The sequence below is a fragment of the Anabrus simplex genome, chromosome 1 (assembly GCF_040414725.1).
Source record: "Anabrus simplex isolate iqAnaSimp1 chromosome 1, ASM4041472v1, whole genome shotgun sequence".
NCBI classification, from domain to species: Eukaryota; Metazoa; Arthropoda; class Insecta; order Orthoptera; family Tettigoniidae; genus Anabrus; species Anabrus simplex.
Genome location: NC_090265.1, coordinates 207514494 through 207527697, shown reverse-complemented (window position 1 = coordinate 207527697; position 13204 = coordinate 207514494). Strand labels below are relative to the sequence as shown.

At 38.5% G+C, this 13204-nt stretch overlaps 2 long non-coding RNA genes across 4 annotated transcripts in view; one reads left to right on the top strand and one right to left on the bottom strand.

The window, feature by feature from the left end:
* LOC136864012 (uncharacterized) overlaps positions 1 to 13204 on the top strand; it is an 833240-nt gene that overhangs the window by 614810 nt on the left and 205226 nt on the right. The gene's annotated exons all lie outside the window — the stretch shown is intronic.
* LOC136864000 (uncharacterized) overlaps positions 11213 to 13204 on the bottom strand; it is a 351682-nt gene continuing 349690 nt past the window's right edge. For all 3 annotated transcript variants that reach the window (XR_010859241.2, XR_010859238.2, XR_010859240.2), the window contains one exon: positions 11213 to 11965. This is a non-coding gene — a long non-coding RNA (uncharacterized lncRNA). The remainder of the gene's footprint in view (positions 11966 to 13204) is intronic.

Here is a 13204-nt window from a genome sequence, read left to right as displayed (position 1 = left end):
AAATTTTTTCTTATAGTATTGTTTTTCTGTAAAATCCGAAGGCCGTATGTGAAACTACTCTTAATTTTAAGCAACTTTTGTTATGTATCTATATAATTTCGCTTACACTACAAATGACTGAGAAAATTACTATTTTCTTCGGGTTTCGTCCTCCGCGTTGAGTGACCGACAACAGATCTGCCGGTTACCATGGCAACGGCTCTGGCTGCTTGCCAGCAGGTAAGTAACGTAATGCCATTTTCGTCACTATTCCTGTAGACTCGTTGTTCACTGGGTAGAAAACGCGATAGGCGTCAAGCTGCCATTCTGCGGGATTTTTGCGGAATACCGTTGGAGGTTACAATCGTCTTCGAATAGCTGTAAGTGTGGTTGTCAATACTTTAACAGTACGCGGAGTGTAGCTCATTGTTTCACACCGTACGGTGTTGTCTGGTATTTGCTACAATTCTTACTGTTTCTCTTCTAACTTACTTCCGATTTCTGCTTTAATTTCTTGCCTCTGCCTTGCCTCTTTAGGCTTAAGTAATAACACCAAATGGTATCTTCTTATCTAAGAATCGCTCCGCCTAAATCTTTCCTCTATTACCGCTTTCTTAAATCCGTAACTCATATCGTCACGATTTAGTGTGGGACAGTTCATTTTTTCATTATATCCACTTCGTTTTCAGCTTTAGACAGGGCTACATTTCTCGATTATAATCAAAACAGCCCAATTCGAATCTAATTGTCATCAGGAAAAGGGGTCTATCTTTATAGTGAAAACTCCACATCTCCATTGTTAATGGCAATAGGCAAGTGAGCCGGCCGTTATAGTAGATATTCCCGAACTCGATTGTGAATTGTGGTAGGAAACGTGACCTGTCATTTTCATCAAAACTTCCCAAAACGCACCTTACATCGTAAACAACGTATGGAGTCCTCCCAGTGATGTTTCGCGGATAACGCTAAGAGACATGCAATTTAATGTAATATTACACACTGCGTGTGCAGCAATTTATGAAGAAATCCGTATACAATGTGGAATACCGTTGCGAAGCATGGGCATATTTGCTAGTAAACAATAAACGGTATGATGTAACTTGACACATTAAACTCTTACGTCTTAAGATAAACCCTGTATTTATTTTTATAGACATAAAGATCTTTGTAGAGTGATCAATTTTAACTTCCGGGTGGTATCAACCGTCATCTACGGAGAAGCGCGGTAGCTTGTCAGCCTGATGGTCTAGGTTCTACCCCTTGCTCTTTCACGAATTGAAGACTGGATTGAGGATCGGGAACAGGTGTAATTAGCCTTAGGAATACACCAGAGAAGAACGACCTGTTAAAATACCACTCTCAGCCAACGTAGACGTGTTTACAGTGTTTTTTCCGCTCTCAGTTCGGTTCAAGCAAACGTGACAGATACCTTGCATAAAACCCATGGCTTGTATTCCTATTCCAAGTTAATAACATGCACACAACATAGATAATCGCACATACTTCGCACGCATCAAGACCACGGGACTTCTCATAAGAGATCATCGTATGGGCTCAGCTACCGTGTGCAGATACTTTTATTTGATGCCATCTGACTGTCTGTTCGTCAGCTTCGTGCCGTTTTACACTAAGCCTTAATAGCGTCCAATAACACTAGTCTTCGAAATCGACTTTCAACCTATTAGGTCATTTTATGTACATTTAGTACCTACGTGTTGAAGAGAGGTTAGTCTTAGTCTTAACATTAGTCTTAAATAACCAAGCCCAACTCTGCAAGGTCACTCATCATTAGTGTTGAGAACTGTTGTATACGCCAAGAAGTCCCAAAGTATGCATGCAAATATGCATTATAAAATGCCTAAATATGCATTTATGAAGTAGCCATCAAACAAGCGTTTACAGCAGACTCAAGTGGGCAACCGTAGCGAGCTGACGGGAAGAACAGCTTGTATTTCTCAGAACCTCCTGGTTTTTCCCACTGTTCTCTTCAACAAGAAGGAATTATGAAACAGCCTCACTGTCATAAAAACAGGAAAGAAATTAAAAGCAGGCAGCGATCTTACTTTTCCCCACTTCATGTCAGAGCAAGTGCTGAAAATGATTTCCATTTTCGTTTATGCAGGCCCCACATCTTCGACAACACGTTGTAATTCGTCTTCTATTTCTTCAGTTATCATCCTCCTAATTTCGCTTTCCAGGAGCTCAACTCTACGCGGACTAATTCGATACACTTTCTGTTTCAAATTTCCGCATAAATAAAAGTCACACATACAGAGATCTGGAGAACGAATTCGCCATATTCCCCGACTAACTCTACCGTCATAGAAATATGTGCCGTGCTGGCCTTACTGAAAGAAGGTCTACCTATCCTTCAGTTAATAAAAAGCGATGCAAAATAGTGTCCAAGTATCGTCCGAAGGCCAGTCTTTCTTAAAACAGCATAGATCCAATTATTCTTCGCACACTAACTGCGCACCACCCTCCTACTTTCCTGTCGTAATGAGAATTACCCTGTGTATTGTGTAAAGATATTTAGTGCCCGAGTTCTAAGTGTTCTGAGAATTGATGTACACATTGAGTTGGAAATAAGCTACGTCAGAAATGATCAAAAGTGAAGGATCTAAATCTCCGTTATAGAGGATTGTAGCACCCACCGGCAGCCGTTGAGTGACAGAATCTGCGACTTTTAACTTGGGTTAAGCTGCAAAACGCCGGCCCTGTGGTGTAGGGGTAGCATGCCTGCCTCTCGCCCGGAGGCCCCGGGTTCGATTCCCGACCGGTCAGGGATTTTCTCTCGACCTGAGGGCTGGTTCGATGTCCACTCAGCCTACGTGATTAGAACTGAGGAGCTATCTGACGGTTAGATGGGGGCCACGGTCTCGAAAGCCCAGAATAATGACCGAGAAGATACGTCGTGCTAACCACACGGCCCCTCGTAATCTGCAAGCCTTCGGGCTGAGCAGCGGTCGCTGGGCAGGCCAAAGCCCTTTCAAGGGCGTTAAGTGCCGTGGGTTTTGGTTTTGGTTTTTAAGCTACAAAAATTGCCCCCTGCCACAGCATTTGTTAAAAAATCTGAGATAAATTAAAATAAAACACAAATGAAATATCAATGAATCGTGAAAATCGTAATCCATGAAATGTTAAATGTTAAATGTGAAACAAGAACTAACCAAAAATTACCATACTGGAGGACTAAAGCAACTTCAATACTAAATATACTCGCATTTCTTTTCAATAAGTTTCATAAAAGTAATAATAAAGATCTGATATACAAATGGATAACAGAGCGAGTTGGCCGTGCGGTTAGGGGCGCACAGCTGTGAGCTTGCATTTGCGAGGTAATTAGCTAGAAACCCACTGTCGGCAGCCCTGAAGATTGTTCTCCTTGGTTTCCCTATTTTCACACCAGGAAAATGCTGGGGCTGTACCTTAATTAAGGCCAAGGCCGCTTCCTTCCCACTTCTGGCTCTTTCCTATCCCATCGTCGCCTTAAGACCTATTTGTGCCGGTACGACGAAAAGCAAATCGGAAAAAAAAGATACATTATCTACCTATTTTTGTTACAGCTCTTTGCCAAAGGCTAAAGTGCTGTGGCTATGGAGCCAAGCTATGTATTCGGAAGACGCGTGGGTTCGAAACCCACCGTAGGCTCCTGGAAAAGGTTCTGTGGTTTTCCATTTTCACTTTCAGACAAATGTCGGGGAAGTTCCTGCTCTTAGGCCTCAGTCGATTCCTTCCTCCTCCTTACCCATTTTCATTCACATCATTCGTTTCATCTTCATTACTTCGTCAACTGAGGCTGTGGTCGAGAAGCCACCCGGCCATAGAAACATGCCATATAAATACATCTCACTCCATCCTCGATCCCGTGCAATAAACGGTACTAAGGAGCAGACAGTCCGACCCTGCGGTGTAGGGAGCAACGCGTCCGCCCGTCACCCGGTGGCCCCCTGTTCGATTCCCGGCCGGGTCAGGGGTTTGTAATTATAAATTATTAATATCCCTTGCGTGGGGACTGGGTATTTGTGTCGTCCGTAACGTTCCTTTCCTCACATTCAACACTTTACACTTCCGAAATTTCCATGTACACGCAGGTTCACAACACATGGCGCAAGTAGGGGCAAAAGATCTTTCTAGGTCGACGCCTCGAAAATATGCATTTCATTTTTTTAAAGGAGCAGACAACTGCTTGTCTCTGACTCGAATAAATACTGACTGTGCTAAATCTCAGTAATGCTTTATTGTTGAATATAATAGACTGAATTCGGTCTTTTTTTTTTTTTTTTTTTGCGTATGAAACAACTTCCAGCTTTGTCACTTAATAACAATAGAGTACACTGGAAGGCCTACACGAGGGTGGTCAGAAACGACGTGAACCGGGTATATGAGTGATCTAGGATTGGTCACCCTGATAAATAATTCGAAAAATCGATATCTCGCGTGCCGAGAAATCAGCACCAAATACAAGCACACTGTGGGTTTCAGCCAGTGTCACCGTAGCGTACTTGTTATGGCGTGATCCTGTCAGCTCAGAGGTCTGTATCTGCTTTACTCTTTGACTGGTACTCTGTCGCCGGTCTTACGTGACGTACATATTTAGCAACATCGCCTCCCAAAAACCCTTTTGAAATCGTCCACGAAGTGATCAGATTGGCTAACTTTAGCAGCTGAAAACATAACAACGGTGTGAGATATCGAATTATTCTTTCGACAGACACAGTGAGATTATTTTAAGCTCAAGGAGTACAGTAGAGCAGCGCCAAAAACTGCTACACTGTTACTTGTAAGTGGATTTCTTTCGCTAGATGCTTTACGTCGCACCTACACAGATAGGTCTTATGGCGGCGACGTAAGTGGAATAAAGACGCAAGCTGGCAATATTGTGACACTGACAGAGTGAGATTATTTTAAGTTAACGAAGTAAAGGAGAGCAACGCCAAAAACTGAAATATTGTTTCTTGTAAGTGGACTTAAGTCGAATATCACAGGGAATTCAACATTATCGCATTGGACTATGTCTCAGCTTAAAGGCTAAAGTACTGTTCTCACAAGGGAATACGCTCTATAATAATAATAATAATAATAATAATAATAATAATAATAATAATAATAATAATAATAATAATAATAATAATAATAATAATAATAATAATGGCGTGTGTTTTCCGGAGAGGCTGGTGCAGGTCTTTCGTACTGACTCCTATAGTTGACGTGCACGTCTGTGAGGGTGGGGCCAGCCTATGATGAATTCTAATGTTGAAGACGGTGCACCTACCCAGTCCCCATGCGAGAGGAATTTACGTTAAAATCCCCGACCCATCCGAGAATTCGGGGATCGAAGACCAGCACGTAAATAATATAGCCACTGAGCCGAGCCTATCTCTGAAAATTGAGACTGTACTGCTGATCCGAAAGCGAAATCAACAGAAGGCAGTAGTGGGGCCCAACCAGACAAGTATTGTTACATACCTATGCTGAAATCTTGTATACCATATTATGTCGTCGCTCCACCGGCAAAACCTCGTATTCCACAATGCTATTCCTACACATTATTCTCCTTAAGACTGGTCACGTCTTGGTGAGCTACGGTAACATTAAAGCACTTATCACCAGTTTTTTATTATCTCCTCCGGAACACCTTGTGCAGTGTTCTTCGATATTGATTGTACTGTCTGATATTGAATAGTAAGTTACATAACACTTAAAAGTACGCATACGCAGTCTATCAGAACAATTTTTGTTGTGTTCGGTTTCCTATCCGGACAGGCAAACGAAAATGAACCTTAAATGCATTATAGGTAGGAGTGCGTAAATACGTCATCTAGACATAGGCCTACATTCCTATAGTATGGTACAGTAAGGTTCATTTTCCTTTACACACTGATATACGAAAACGAACACAACAGAAATTGTTCTGATGGACTGCATGTCCAAACGTGGCTGGGAGGCGTGACCAGTCTTAAGGAGAAAAACAAATAGGAAGGACATTGTGGGATACAAGGCTTTGCCGGTGCAGCGTCGATGTCTTTATGAGGAGTGGTTTACACAACCGACACTTCAATAGAAATTACTTGACGAGTAGCCCTTGCACCATACCGCCCTAGCCTACCAAAATCGCAACTTTATTTGTCTTTCAGGAATTGCACCAAATATATAGATGATTATAATAACAAAATTTACATGGCCTGGTGAGCTACGGAAACATTAAAGCTCTTGACACCAGCTCTTTATTTTCTCCTCAAGAACACCATGTGCAGTGTTCTTCGATATTAATTGCACTGTTTGATATTGAATGGTACATAACTCTTAGTCTTAGGGTGAAAATTACTTCACTAATGTCTAAAGAACAGAAACAACAATCGTATGTCAGCCTTTAAAATTTCGACGTCTTATCTTACACTACATGAGGGCATGGCAAATTGAACTACATTAGGTGACCTTTGAGTTGTTATAAGTTTGTCCTGTGAACACTAAACAAGTCACCAGATATCTTTTACATGTCCACGTCTTACGTCATGAGTTGCTAAATGGATTGTCTCCACTCTTTACTTACATGTGATATTCAAATCAGTAATCTTACTGATGAAGGTTTAAATACGAAGCGTTCTGGAAGACGTCCAGCAGTGTCTAAAGGGATTTAAATAAATAGGTGGGGATATTATTATTATCATTATTGTCGCTTTCATTTTGTAGGGCGTCAATCTATCATTTGGATAGATAGATGGATAGATAGATAGATAGTGGATGTTCAATGTTCGATGAAGTGGAACTGAGAGCTCATTACGGGGCTAAACGTACCGAGATCACTTCTGCCCAGCCTTATGGGTTGCAAATAGTAGCGTGTTAAGTTTTCGGCGTAACAACGTGCTCGGGCCTATTGCTTGGCTTTCTTACTCGGGTCCATCGCTTCTCACACCAGGCAGCTCCCCAAGTGAATTTCTCAGTTCAGGGTTACAACAGTAACAATGGTGTATGGCTTTTAGTGCCGGGAGTGTCCGAGGACAAGTTCGGCTCGCCATATGCAGGTCTTTTGTTTTGACTCCCGTAGGCGACCTACGCGTTGTGATGAGGACGAAATGATGATGAAGACGGCACACACACCCAGCCCCTGTGCCAGGGAAATCAACCAATTAAGGTTAAAATTCCCGACCCTGCCGGGAATCGAACCCGGGACCCCTGTGACTAAAGGCCAGCATGCTAACCATTTAGCCATGGAGCCGGACAGTTCGGGGTTAAAATCCTCGAACGAGTCAGACCTCTGCACCACTGGGCTAGATCATAGAATTAAATGACAGTTTATTAGAAAATCCTTTGACCTATTCAGGAGTATTAATACATGCAATGATTTATCCCAAAGTAAATCATTAATAGGTTAAATATTTGCTGTTACATCACATGAGAGAGTTATTGCATATTAAAGACCCGTCCACTTAGTGCTCGCAAAGGTGGTCTGATAACTTGTTCTGTTGTCTCTGTACTGACTTTAATTGGAGCGAGAGCAGCCTTTGTCTGTTAAGATATTGCATATCATCCCAGCATTATACTGGTGGTGAAGCAGGAAGTCACGGAGAGCCACTTCTATGAGGATGTCAGTGGACTCTTCAACCACATCATTTCTCTCTCTAGATTGAATGGACCATGGTAACTCTTATAGCAGGTTCTAAATCAGGAAATATCATAACATGAAGATAAAGTTGGAATTCAAGAGGAGAAATTTGGGCAAATATCCATTTATAGGACGAGGAATAAGTTTCCAGTTTCTTTGGAAACATGTAAGAAAAGTTAAACAATCGATATGGAATCTGCCATTTCGGCGACAGGTCGGAATATGTCGTCGGAAGTTATCTTCATATTTTTTCTGATTTTTATAATGTAATGGTTTCTAGAGACTGTGAAGGAACAAAACTCGTTCTGAGCAATAAATTACTCTTTCTTTCTCTCGTTTGGAAAGTTAGACTGAGTGGTTCAAATGGTTCTGAGCCCAAATATTCGGGTTCTATACCGGTTCTGTTCGGTGGTATTTGAAGATGATCAAACACGTTGGTCGATATTGGCACGTAACAGAACTGTAGGGACAAAATATCGGTATCTCGGCGTCTCCGAAAATCGTAAAATAAAGTACTGGGGGGTAAAACCATTGATATTATTATTATTATTATTATTATTATTATTATTATTATTATTATTATTATTATTATTATTGAAATTTGAAAATGGCCTGAAAGAAAATAACTCTCAAATATAAGGAAAAGGGAGGCTACGTATATAAGGTGGCAAATACGTGATTCTTTCACCCAGTAGTGTAGGATTCGATATCCTGTCAAGGTAGTTGAGAGATTTGGGAATGAGACTACTACTATCGAGGAGGCATTTACACGTCAGATCTCCACACTGAACAACGTTTATGAATATCTGTGTAATTTCCACTTCCGCTACTTCTGATCTCTATGGAGATGATTTGGGTAAAAAGGAAAAATATTTTGCAATGATATACAAACATCTTGTTCCCAGAATGTGATACTTTTTTTTTTTCTAATTCCACGCACAGGTTGGCTATCATAGCTAACGATAAAATACATGAAGGCAGACAGTTTTTAGCGTTTACCCCATGATACTGCAACCGTGATTGATGAGATGGAAGTTATGATAAGTGAACGAATATTGTGTTAAATATAATGCAAATAAGGAGCAAAGAAGCAAAACACTAAACTTATTTATAAACTAGGATGTACTATTACATTTCAAAATTCAAAACGAACCATGTATTGCAGGTCGGAAGATGCCGCCGTCCAGTTGCAAGTGTGGCCTCCTGTTACGTATACTGAAGGTATACCGGACAATAATACACTCAGGATACATTCAGTATACGTACAGGGGGTTGCACAAGACTCCACCGTCCTCGATGGTCTTCAAGCAGCTCGACACTCCTCTTCTTGTATGTTTCCCTTCGCTAATAGTCACGGCAACGAATGATGAACACATACTGAGAGAAAGACATATATTAATCCTTAGCCTATAAGTTACTAAATCATTAGTTCTCAACCACTTACGTTCCTCATCTTTTATCATTGTATTTCGACAGCGACATTTAACGATTATCGTACTATTAATATAATGGCTTTCTTTTACTTCTAATGGTACGCTCACATCGTATTGAAGTTATTGTCTAATATTTCTTCCAGTGTGCATCACATTAATTTATCTACACTATAAGATGTCTCACCTTCATAGCGATATGACATTCTGGATGACTGTAAATAAATAGAGATGGCTCACACTGGAAAGGAAATATTAGATAACCATGGCACCAACTGAGTAAACCAGTGAATAAAATTTGTACTGAACTGTTTACCTTTGTTCACAAGTTTGATATCTAAAAGCGCCACTTGGGACAAAAAAGAACTAATTTCACATTCCAACTATGCAACATGTCATGTTGGCAACAAAACTTAGTAGAATATATTTTCCTTGCCTGAATAGACCTATATTCAGCCAGGCTGGTTAACTAATAAATCAGAGTGTTGAAATCTGTAAAGTACTGTGAAAAGTTACACTGTAATAGAAATCATAATTCACCACCTGAAATGCTCAAAAGAGGTATTAATCAAGTTGACATGTAAAAAAGAATTTTGGCTTATCCCAAGCATTTATGGGATCACTGGAGCCACCCGCGTCAGTTTATATTTCGACAGATGTCCTTATCACGTGATTTTTTCGGGTGGAAATTTCAACCCTGGACACACAGAGGTTCGAAATATAACCGTCCCGGTAAAAGCCAAAAATTAATTGCACCAATCAAATCCCATTATTTAATTTTAAGGGCGATTTGGATTTCAACGTTGAAAAACGACCATTTTATTTCCGCACAGTCCAGTAAATTATCTGTATTAAATCATATTAATACGTATTTCATAAGAACAGGTATTTCTAATATGTCCCACATTAACAGTCTTATGCCCCTCTTCAAACCTCCTGCAATGTACTTTCTTACAATCATGACTTCTACCTTGGCTCAGAACTACTGGTTTAGCTACGTTTATAGACCTCAGTTACACCATAAACATTTTACACTATCAACTTGAGATCAATAGAGAAGCTGTAAGTTGCTTCCAGTATCTCACAGAGTCATTCAAAGTTAAAAGGAAAATGTTCATCCTTCGTAATTATGTGACAGACATAAGCTTAAATTAACATTACTTATTAGTAACATAGCCCTAAGAATCAAAGTGATAATATTTACAGCTTACTAATCCTTCGATAGTTCTACATTTACAGCCAGAGTTACTAGACTAAAACATAAAATTCTTTAGTCGAATATTAACAAATCATCTAAACTGGAACACAAAACATTAAATTTAGCCTTTTTGTGCTCTAAGGTTCAAATTGTTACTGCTCTATTACCCTGTACATTGCACAAGACAAAGCATCTTGCTAATATAAGCTATTGTTTGTACATTAGGACAACCGTTCCCAAGATGAATGAGACATTCTTACTACCATACTCCTATATTTACGAGTACTTAGACTGCTCTGCAATTAATGTGTTATTAGCAAGTACTTACATGTATGCACTTGGGAACATTCTTGATACAATTTAAGTGGTATGTAGTCGAGAATGACGGGTGATAAATCTAAAGCTACGGTTTTACGATGTCGTAAAGAGGCTCTTAAAGCTTCTCAGGTTAGTTTAAAAACCCTTTCTCCCTCTTTTGGATTTAAAGAAATGTTGTTTACATTCCGCATAACAGGAATTACTCTCCACCATACCTGACCCCTCACGCCTCTCCTGGTTTACGACCACTATTGGACTCGTAAAACTTTCTCAGCTAGACATGAGAAACCAGGGTAAATACTCAGAAAAGAATTTTCACCTGAATAAAACTTACCTTTTGATAAAGGCGTTTCGTCGGGAGTTAAGAAGTATATCGTAAATTAATTGGCTGTTCAGATTAAGACAGCACCTTATTTTTCTAGAAAAACATATGAAATTAGAATAATTTGAATATCAGTTTCAATTACCACTCAATTTACATACTTACATACAGCCAATAATATTATACCTTTAAATTTAAAAATATCCAATTTAGTTCCTTTAAATAAGGTGATAGGTTATTCGAAACAGAAAACTTTCTCGTTTTGTTAAATTTTGAGAAATACTTCAATATTAATGAGGTTTGTGTAAAAAAATGAAGAATGATTATATTTGGCTATATGTAAACCTACCACAGTTTAATCTAATTAGATATACATCACCTTATATAATGGTGATGATAATTAAAAAAATGAGATATTTTACTGTACCAGGGAACATTTTAAAATTCGTCAACTTTGACAATGAGACATCTTCAGCACTCATTCGTGGTGACCTTCATTCTTCATGCTTCTGGATGACCCTGGACGATTACAAGGCTTTCAAACACCACATCTTGTATTAGAAAGTAATTAAAATTCAAATCGTTGAGATATATACTTTCATTTAGACATTCTGATGCATTCAATTTCTTATGCTAAGAATACTAATGTCATTTTGTTTAACTAACATATGGTTTATTGGCCTGTATTACACGAAAAGAAAAATATTACCGCGATCGCAATTCTCTGAATGATGCTTACTTATTACCAGACATTAATTTAAAACAAAGCTAAGATATTTCCATCTTCAAAACACTATGGAGTTCATAACTAAGTGGTTATTACATTAGCTTTCGTCTAGGAACAAGTTATTCATTCTATTCTCTTTTATAATTTAGGTTACTGTTCATTGGCCTTTAGTCACATAACGTTCATTATGCTGACAACTGTTTTCTGGAACTTCTACTTTTCAAATGTTAATTGTCTGTTGGTATGGCAGTGAAGTGTGTATTTCTCCCTAAAGCTTCAGAACATCTGCTACAGATTTATGATAAATGATTTAAGGGAGAAGAAATATTTGTGGCCGCTGTTGATGACATCTTCAAGCTGCTGGAGATCACATAACTCTGAAGACCTGAAAGAAACCAAGTTCATAATTCTTATTATAATTGCAGCAGTACAAGTACAATGAGGGCGAAGAAAATTATTTACTTGAATATAAACCAGACACATTATTTAAAGTGAAAAGTGTTTTCCTTTGAACCACCAGAGATATACGAGCAATATTTATTGCATGGAATAGATTTGGAAACGAGCAAGTTATTTTAAGGACTTTTATAATTTGCCTCAATTGTTAAATAAGATACATATTTGTCAAACGTTGCCATTTCAGCGCTAAATAATTTCATAATATAGCAAATATAAGCTTTGGAATCCAGATAGAATATAGCTTAATATAATATTTACGTATTTTAATTAAAATAAGTCACAATCAAGAATCTTCAATTTTGAAACTTTAAGCAATATTTGTGTCTCTTGGGTTTTATGAATATGTCTCCTCTGGTCGTTTTCAATAATTGTTGTTCTGTCCTTGCTTATTTTTATTATTGTTTTTATCCTTTGCTATTAATATTTAATAGCATTCACGTGCACCCCAATCTCAATTTTGAAAACACAAAGGATCTTACAAACAAGCTAATCTGAAAACTGACTTATATTCGTAAAACGATGTAATACATCCTGTAAAATTGGATAAATAACATAAATAAACTTCAATAAATAATTTCAATTAATATAAGATTGTAATAATATTGTTATTTGAAGCATGCATTTTCAATAGGCTCTGATTCAGTTAACTTAGGTCTGCCGATATTCATTCTAGTGATCAAAGCTTGCGTTATCAATTCAAGTTCAAAAATGCAAGTGGACTTACAAGGTTTGCAAATCAGCTAGATATAGAAAATTGATGGAAACCAAAGTTTACAGCTAGGGCCTACTATACAGGCCAAATACATTGAGTAATTCGTAGGCATCGAACTGGACGTGAACTTGAAAAATAATCGACCAAAATGGCAGTTATATATAATTATTATTATTATCATTAATAATAATAATAATAACAAATAAGAAGAAGAAGAAGAGTGTTGAGTTACTGCATTTCAAAGCTGAATTGACAACCCCCCAGGAATTAACTAAGCAGCCTCCGTAGTCCTGTGTTTATAACTAGTCTTACATGCCCATTTGCTGATAATATGCTTCTCCACCTTTTCATTGAAGCGTCTAAGAATCTTATCCTCTGATTCCCTTATCAGTCTATATCTGAGTACATTATTCTCCTCTATTCCTCTCACATGTGCCAACCACAACTCCTCTT